The sequence below is a fragment of the Chrysochloris asiatica genome, unplaced genomic scaffold (genome assembly GCF_000296735.1).
Source record: "Chrysochloris asiatica unplaced genomic scaffold, ChrAsi1.0 scaffold00074, whole genome shotgun sequence".
Taxonomy (NCBI): Eukaryota; Metazoa; Chordata; class Mammalia; order Afrosoricida; family Chrysochloridae; genus Chrysochloris; species Chrysochloris asiatica.
This window is the reverse complement of record NW_006408592.1, coordinates 7656780-7666254: the sequence shown is the minus strand read 5'-3', so window position 1 is coordinate 7666254 and position 9475 is coordinate 7656780. Positions and strand designations below refer to the sequence as shown.

Below are 9475 nucleotides of genomic sequence, written 5' to 3'. Positions count from 1 at the left end.
TGAGTTTATTGAAAATACCATGGCTTGGGTCAAGTGTACCTTAGTTCTCAAACTGATACCTTTGCTCTTCAACATTTTTAAGAGATCTGATGCAGCAGATTTGCCTAATGCAATACATCATTTGATTGCTTGACTGCTGCTTCCATAAGTATTGATTGTTGATTGGAGTAAAATGAAGTCTTGGACAACTTCAATCTTCTCAAGGTAGTCATGGTGCTTATAAATTGAGTGGTTGTGGTATAAATAACTTAGATTCTAGAAAATGAGTATTGGACATACATGAATTAAATGCATTTCACAACTGAAACTAACGAATCTTACAGCACAAATGTGTTTTATTTTATTTCTAGCAACCTCTGCTTCTTACATCCATAACATTCAATGTCAAACTCAGTAGCATGGTCCCACCCTTAGTTTCAAGTTTCAAGCTCTTCATGTTTCCCTAACATCTCCTGTTCATTCTAAATTCCACAGGAAATGCTTCTTTTAATTCCAAGAATAAAGTCATGATTCTTCATGCCTCGTGCTTTCTCTTCAATCTTGAATTTCCTTATTCTTTCCTCTTCAGTTTGAAGACCCATTCTTCAAGACTTAGCTCAAAGGTCAATATATTGATGAAGATTTTACTCCCTCTTTAAATTTCAACTGTTGTTATGTCATAGTGACTCTGTACTCCAAGGAGCTGTTTGGTGAGTCTCACCAGCCACTCATGTGGTTCAAACCTACCTTGCAGAGCGGTACTTATCCTACAGCGCCACACCAGGATCCTGACCCCATAGCACCTGAAAATTTATGCTAGAATTTCATTATAGTAATTGCATTGTTTTTCCCTTTCCTGTTAGCTCTGTAGGGTAAAAAACTGTTTTTAGATTTCAACATATACCTAGGTACTAGCACAGTATTTAGATTTTAGCAATTGTTTGTTGAATAATTGTTAAGAAAAGTAAGGAATATGAAAGAATTAAGTGTCTTTTTTATGGCCAACTCTAAAGCAGACTAAAAATTTCAAAAATATTTTGAGATATTGAACTTCAGTGCTATAGTGTGGAAGTTGTTATTTAAAAACATAATAGATTGGACAGAGCAGAGAGAGTGCAGTTTTTTTTTCTGGCTCCGGCTCTAACAGCCATTGCAGTACACTGAGTTCCATAGAGAGAGCGCCGGGCCAGGCAGAGCCGGACGGTGCTGGGCCGACTCTGTGCCTCGCGGACAGAAAAAATATAATTACTAAACATGGGCAAAGGAGGTACTAAGAAGCAGAGAGGCAAAATGTCATCCTCTGCATTTTTTGTGCAAACCTGCGGGGAGGAGCACAAGAAGAAGTAACCAGATGCTTCAGGTAACTTCTCAGAATTTTCCAAGAAGTGCTCAGAGTGGTGGAAGACTATGTCTGCTAAAGAGAAAGGAAAATATGAAGACATTGCAAAGGAGGAAAACGTCCGTTATGAAAGAGAAATGAAAACTTATATCCCACCTAAAGGGGAGACAAAAAAAGAAGTTTAAGGATCCCAATGCACCCAAGAGGCCTCCTTTGGCCTTCTTCTTTTATTTGGAGTACTGCCCCAAAATCAAAGGCGAGCATCCTGGCCTATCCATTGGTGATGTTGCGAAGAAACTGGGAGAGATGCGTAATAATACCACTGTCGATGACATGCAGCCTTATGAGAAGAAGGCTGCTAGGCTGAAGGAGAAGTACAAAAAGGATATTGCTGCCTACCAGGGGGCTAAAGGAAAGCCAAAAAGGGGGTCTTTAAGGCTGAATAAAGCAAGGAAGAGGATGAAAATGAAGAAGATGATGATGAATAAGTTGGTTCTAGTGCAGTTTTTGTTGTTGTTGTTGTTTTTGTCTATAAAGCATTTATCCCCTCTATACACAACTCACTCATTTTAAAGAAAAAAAATTGAAATGTAAGGCTGTGTAAGATTTGTTTTTAAACTGTACAGTATCTTTTTTTGTATAGTTAACACACTACCAAATGTGTCTTTAGCTAGCCCTGTCCTGGTGGTATTTTCAATAGCCACTAATGTTGCCTGGTACAGGATGGCATGACAATTTAAAGCAGGTTCTTGTTGGTGCACAGCACAAGTTGGTTATATATGGGGATGGTATTTTTTTGTGTGTTTTTTTCATCTTTAGTTATCTAATGCAGCTTATACGAAATGATTGTTCTGTTAACTGAATGTTGTTGTTGTTATGTTCCATGGAGTCAGTCCCTACTCATAGCGACCCTGCACAGGGTTTCTGAGGCTGTAAATCTTTACGGGAGCAGAAAGCCTCATCTTTCTCCTGCAGAATAGCTGGTAGTTTCGAACTCCTGACCTTGAGGTTTGCAGTCCGATTCATAACCACTATGCTACAAGAGCTCCTTGTTAACTGAATACCACTCTGTAATTGCAAAGAAAAAAAAAAAAAAAGTTGCAGTTGTTTTGTTGACATTCTGAATGCTCCTAAGTAAATATAGTTTTTAAAATTAGTATTGTTGTCCTTTTCCGAGCTCTGAGATGGTTCTTCCTGAGGGGAAGCTAGTCTTCTGCTTTTGCCCATTTTGGGTCACATGAATTTTTTACACTGTTTATCTTGTCATATAGTCAGCTGATTGTTTAAGAAAAAAGCTTTCATCAACACACCCTGTCTACTCATAACGGGGTAATAGAAGTGGACTTGAAACCGTTTTCATCCATAACAGAAAGGCAAATTTTTAATTAGTTGATCACAAATTCCCATAGGCCAGTTAACACATTTAAAGAGCAGAGGAAGTAAGATCTATTTGAAGATGGAACAATGAGAAGCAAACGTTCTTAAACTGTCCCTGAAAGATTACTAGAAAGATATGCTCTAATCTTGATGCGAGGACTTGACATTCTTTGATTTCCATTACTGTGTAACGGCAGTTATATTTGCAGTTTCCACATTAAAGAAAGCCTAAGAATGTACCCCCAAGAGCATGAGCTTAAAATACAAGACTACCATACTGCATTGGTTGTTGGTGCAAAGGCTCTATGAAAGCGCTGGCTAGAAACCCCTTTCCACTGATCTAATATGGACTGTTGAGACTTGAGATTCTCTGTTAGAATTAGATATTCTAATTAGATCAATTATAGCATGTTGCCATATTTAAAATAGGGGATTTAACCCCCTATATTATAGTTTATATTGTAACATGAAGAAAAAAGACATGAGCTCATTTGTTGTTGCTGTTAGGTGCCATCGAGTCGGTACCGACCCATAGCGACCTTATGCACAGCACAGTACTAATGATCAATTTATTCAGGTTTGATCTTTTGCTTGACAAAACAAACTTTTGCTCATCAGTCACATTTACCTGCTGTCAAGTTTTAGGAACAATTTGGCCATTTTGTGGGTTTTGAGATGATTGTTCTCTTCAAGTGCCAGTGTTTCCAAATAGTTTTCTTGTCATTTTACATGCTTTTGTGATGGAGTGCTATTTTGTTAATAATCATTTTGACTTGGATTCTTGCATTTGTTTCTGTATAATTTCAGGAGGAGTGCTGATGTCTGAGTCCTGGATGATTCTAATAAACTAATCATTGCAGAGCTTAAAATATAATCTATTTATGCCAGGCAGTTTTATAGAGGTTTATTCTGGATATTAAACAGAGATTGTCCTTGTCCAACGCAGGATATTTTGGCATAAATCTCATAAAATGCCTACTTCAAAATCTTAATGCACATACTGGTCTGTATGTGTTCAGTCATTTGTATTACAGCCTGCCGATAATTAAACAGAAATGCCTGCATGTGCACAATCACAGAGATATAAGCAATTGTATTAGGATGTCGAGGCATATTTAGATGAGATTCATTCAGGGAGAAATTGTCTTGTATTTTCAATGCTATAAACTGGGTTAAGAGCAACTACTTCATTCTGGTGGAACAGTTCATGAAAGGTAATAAATAAACTCTGCTCCATTCATGTTTGGAACCTTAAGCATTCTTTCCTAACATGCAGAGCAATTTTAGATAAATTCACACTCTAGACTCTAAGCTTTCTAGCTAGAACAAAAAGCCCAAATAATAGCTGTTGTATTTCCCTGTTTCAGTTTTCAAATGTTGTTAAAGGCCATTGTGTTGATACTGACTCATAGCAATCATGGATAGTGTTTCAGAGTAGCAGCTTGTGAGCTTGAACCACCAACCTTGCGATCTAATTGAAATGTTAATCACAAAAGAGCTAGACATTAAAACCAAGACCCAATTACTAGGAATGGAAATCCCAGGTAAATATGTTATTGTTCTTAAATGCTGTAGAGTCACTTCTGACTCTCAGTGACCTGTATAGGGTTTCCAAAGAGCTTGAATCATATACCTTGTGGTTCAACAAATCTTTGAGGCCAGTAATTACCCTACAGCATCACACAGGTAAGTAGAAGGAAAGAGAAAATAAAGGCATATAAAAAGAGCTAGAGTGAAACAGATGAAATAATTTATATAACTTATTCAACATATATTTACTTTCAATCAATATAATTGTCTCCAAAAAAAACTGGCAGACAGTTTGAAGTAATTGTAAAGGACAACAGCCTGAGTTAAAATTTTACTACTTATTAGGGGTTGTTATGAATATTAAAGGAAGTAACGTATTTGAAATGCCTAGAAAATATGCCATCAGTAAACACTTAGTATTATTAAAATCGTATCTAATTGAATTTCATATTAAAATATTATCTACTGTGGATTCTCCCTCACTTTAGAGTATAACTAAGTACTATTGAGTCAGTACTGACTCATAGAAATCCTGTATGGGGTTTCCAAAGAGCCGCTGGTGGGTTTGAACCACCACCTTGCAGTTAGCTGTCCAGGGTATATCCTATAACACCACATCAAGATTCCAAATTATGTATTATTTTTGCTGTTAAGTGGGGTCGAATCAGTCTGGACTCACAGCAACCAAAAAGCAGCTGGTGAATTTGAACCACAAACGTGGGGTACAAACTGACCTTGAAATCAAGTGCTGAAACTACAGTGCCAAACTAGCACTCCAATACATGAATGGAGTCTTGGTGTGGCACAATAAGACAAGCACAGGAAAAGTCAGTTTGAACCACAAAATTGGCAGTTCAAACTCACCAGCGCTCCTTGGAAACCCTATACAGGGTGGCTATGTATATACGGATTCCTGGTGTGGCTCTAGAGTACAAGTTCAAACTCACCAGCTGCTCCTCAGAAACCCTATACAGGGTATTTATGAGTTGGAAAAGAATCAATGGAGCTTAACAACAACATACATATATGGTGGTGATGGTGGTTATGTGCTGTGGAGTCGGTTCTGACTTATAGTGACATGGTATAGGATTTCAAAGGCTGGAAATCTTTATGGAAGCATAAAGCTTCATCTTTTTCCTATGGAACAACTGGTAGTTTTGAAATGCTGACCTTGAGGTTAGCAGCCCAACTCAAAACCACCATGCTACCAGAGCACCACATCTATATGCTGTTGTTCTATACCATCAAGTGATCAAGTGGATTCTGACCCATAGCAACCTTGTATGGGGTTTCTAAGGAAAAACTGGTGAGCTTGAACCACTGACCTTTAGTTTCAAACCAACTTTGCAGGTCAGCGCAAGCAGTATGCATTAACCCACAGTGCCACACCATATATATATATTTAGAGAGAGAGAGAGAGAGAGAGAGAGAGAGAGAGAGAGAGAGAGAGAGAGAGAGACAGTGGGGGTTGTTGATACCAACCCACAATGAACTTATGCACAATAAAACAAAATACTGCCAATCCTAGGCCAACCTCACTACTGTTGCCATGCTTGAGTCCATCAATGCTGCCATCAATGCTGCCACTTGGCCAATCCATCTAACTGGGGGTCTTCCTCTTTTTCTCTGACCCTCCACCTTACCAAACATGATATCCTTCTCCAGTGACTGGTCCCTCCTGACAATATGTCTGAAGTATGAGAGATGAAGTTTGGCTATCCTGGCCTCCAAGGGGCACTTTGGTTGCACTTCTTCCAACACAGATCTATTGGTTCTTTTGGCAGCCCATGGCACTTTCAATATTCTCCTCCAACACCATAACTCAAATGTGTCAATTCTTCTATGGTCTTCCTTATTCACTGTCCAACTTTCGCATGCATATGAGGTTACTGAAAATACCATGGCTTGGGTCAGGTGCACCTTAGTCCTCAAGCTGATATCTTTGCTCTTCAACACGTTAAAAAGGTCTTGTGCAACATGTTTGCCTAATGCAATAAGTCTTTGATTTCTTGACTGCTGTTTCCTTGAGTGTTGATAGTTGATCCAAGAAGAATGAAGTCCTTAACAACTTCAATCTCTTCTCCATTGATAAGAATGTTGCTTATTGGCCCAGTGGTGAGGATTTTTGTTTTCTTGACATTGAGATGTAATCCATACCAAAGGCTGTGCTCTTTGATATTCATCAGTAAATGTTTTAAGTCCTCTTCACTTTTAGCATGCAAGGTTGTATCATCTGCATATCGCAGGTTGTTAATGAGTCTTCTTCCAATCCTGATGCCATGTTTTTCTTCATAGAACCAAGCTTCTCAGATTATTTGCTCAGCATACAAATTGAAAAAGTATGGTGAAAGAATACAACCTTGATGCACACCATTTTTTAATTTTAAACTGGCAATAGAGGCTGTTTCTATTCCATACTCTGCCATTTACTCTCAGGCTCCTTAGTGATGAACCCATGCTTTGTCACCAGTAGTGATTTTTGTAAGACCTTTTTTCCTTCCTTTGAGTATTGGTCAAAATTTTGTTTGCAGGTGTCCAGACGCTTCTGTTTACGCTCTTCTGTGAGTTGTTTTGGTATACATCTCATACAAACATTTTGAAGAACAAATATGTCACAGATTATTTCATAGGCAAATCCATGGCTGATTTACAAATGATTTGCCACATAATCCACTGTCACTTGTCTATTCAATGGAATCATTTCATGGTCATGCTCAATGGGCATTTTAATATAACTGGCATGTTGAGAATTTTTTACTTAACCTTGTTTATGTGTATATATGTATATAGATGGATAGATAAATAGATATATACATTGCGGTAAAGAAAAAATATTTCTGCCATAGACATCTTTATTAAGCAAAAATATTAAAAAGTGATGTTATTGTTTCTCAACGTATCCTCCACTGACAAGAATTATTCCAAAGAAAATTCTACTAGGTTCCAGTTCATATATGCATGTGTTTAAGCATGTCTCTGCAATCATGGATGGGTACAGACAAGTTCTTTCAGTAACACACTTGTCTTAATCTCATTAGTGTGTCTTCAAACAAAATGATACAGTCAAAACAGTGGTTTCCAAGGGCATCTGCTGTGCCAGTTAACTACAAAGCAAACAAGTCAACTCAGAGGTTATGGAGGTTGATTCTGGAATTCTGAAGGACACAGGTTGATCATGTGGTGTCATGTTCTTCTTCAGATAACTCAGCTTCTTGGATTATTTGCTCAGCATGCAGACTGAATAAGTATGGTAAAAGGATACAACCCTGGTGCACATGCTTCCTGATTTTAATCCATTCAGTGTCTCCTTTTCTGTTCAAATGACTTGATCTATGTACAGGCTTCTCATGAGCACAATGAAGCATTTTGAAATATCAATTCTTAGCAATGTTGTCCATAGTTTGTTATTATCCACACAGTTGAATACCTTTGCATAATCAATAAAACACAAGTAAAGATCTTTCTGGTATTCTCTGCTTTCAGCCAAAAGCTACTTGACATCAGCAAGAAATCTGTTGTTTCACATCCTCTTCTAAATATGACTTGAATCTATAGCAGCTTCCTGTTAATATTTAAAATTTTTAAATTTTAATTTAAATAAATAAATAAAATAATTTCAAAATTATATTCAGCAAATTTTTACTTACATGTGATATTTACCATGTTGTTCAATGATTTCTGCATTCTCTTGGGTCAACTTTCTTTGGAATGGGTACATATATGGATGTCTTCTTATCTATTGGCCAGGTGCTTGTCATCTGTTTTCTGACTCCAGCTCTTTGTACATGTTATTATAAAACTTGACTTTTTCTTCTCAAAGCCACCCCCCATTGAAAGTTTCTGTTCAGCTCTTCTATTTTCTCATTTCCTTAGTTACTCTCTGTCTAAGAGCAAGTTTCAGAGTCTCTTCTGATATCATTTATTATTATTATTATTCCTGTCTTTTTAGTAACCTTTTCCTTTTAAAATGAATGATGTATTTGATGTTATCCCACAGTTCTTTTGGCATTTGATCATTAGTGTCTAATGCATCAAAGATATGCCTGAGATGGTCTCTAAACCTATGTGTGATATAGACCAGGTCATATTTTGAGTCTTATGGACTTCTTTTCATTTGCTTCAGCTTCAACTTGAAGTTGCATATGAGCAATTGATGGTCAGTTCCCCAGTCAACTTCTGACCTTGTGTTGGCTTGATATTGAGCTTCTCCATCATGTCTTCCCACAAATGTAGTCAATTCGATACCTGTTTATTCTACCTGGTTAGGTGCAGAAGTACTGTTGTTAGTACTGGTCTTTCTTGTAGGTAAATGGATATTATTCAAGTCAGTACCAACTCACAGCAACACTATGCATAACAGAACCAAATACTGCCTGGTCCTGTACCACCTTCACTATCGTTCCTACACTTGAGCCCATTACTGTTGCCATTGTATCAATCCATCTCATTGGGAGTTTTCCTCTTTTTCATTGACCCTCACTTTAACAACCCTGATATCCTTCTCCAAGAACTGATCCCTCCAGATAATATGTCCAAAGTATGAGAAAGGAAGCCTGGCCATTCTGGCTTCTGAAGAATATTCTGACTATACTTCTTCCAACACAGATGTTTGTTCTTTTGGTAGTTCATGGTACTTTTAGTATTCTCTGCCAACGCCATAACTCAACTGCTTCAATTCTTCTATGATTTTCTTTATTCATTATCCAACTTCCATATGCATATGCGGTTACTGAAAATATCATGTCTTGGGTCAGGCTCACATCAGTCTTAAGACTGACATATTTGCTCTTGAACACTTTCAAGAGGTCTTTGGTAGTAAGATTTGCCCAATGCAAAATGTCATTTGATTTCTTGATTGCTGCTTCCTTGAATGTTGATGGTTGAGCTGAGTAAAATGAAGTATTTTACAGCTTCAGTTTTTTCTCCTTTTATCATGTTTTATTGTGAATTGAGTGAAGGTTAATAAAGCAGATCATCAGTTTTACTTTGAACAAAGCATACTTTGCTTCATTACATATTTGTAGTCCCCTCCATATAACAACAGTTAAGAAGACAAGAAAGGAGGTCAAAATGGATGTCAGAGGAGACTCTGAAACTTGCTCTCCAGGTTAGAGAAGCTAAAGCAAATGGAAGAATTGAAGAGGTCCAAGAGCTGAACAGAAAATTTCAAAGATCAGCTCGAGAAGATAAAACCAAATACTATAATAAAATATGCAAAGATTTAGAGTTAGAAAACCAAAAGGGAAGAAC

At 37.4% G+C, this 9475-nt stretch overlaps 1 pseudogene; it reads left to right on the top strand.

Moving 5' to 3' along the window:
- The first annotated feature begins 1233 nt into the window (after positions 1–1233).
- LOC102820142 lies at positions 1234–1806 on the top strand (annotated as a pseudogene).
- The last annotated feature ends 7669 nt before the right edge of the window (positions 1807–9475 follow it).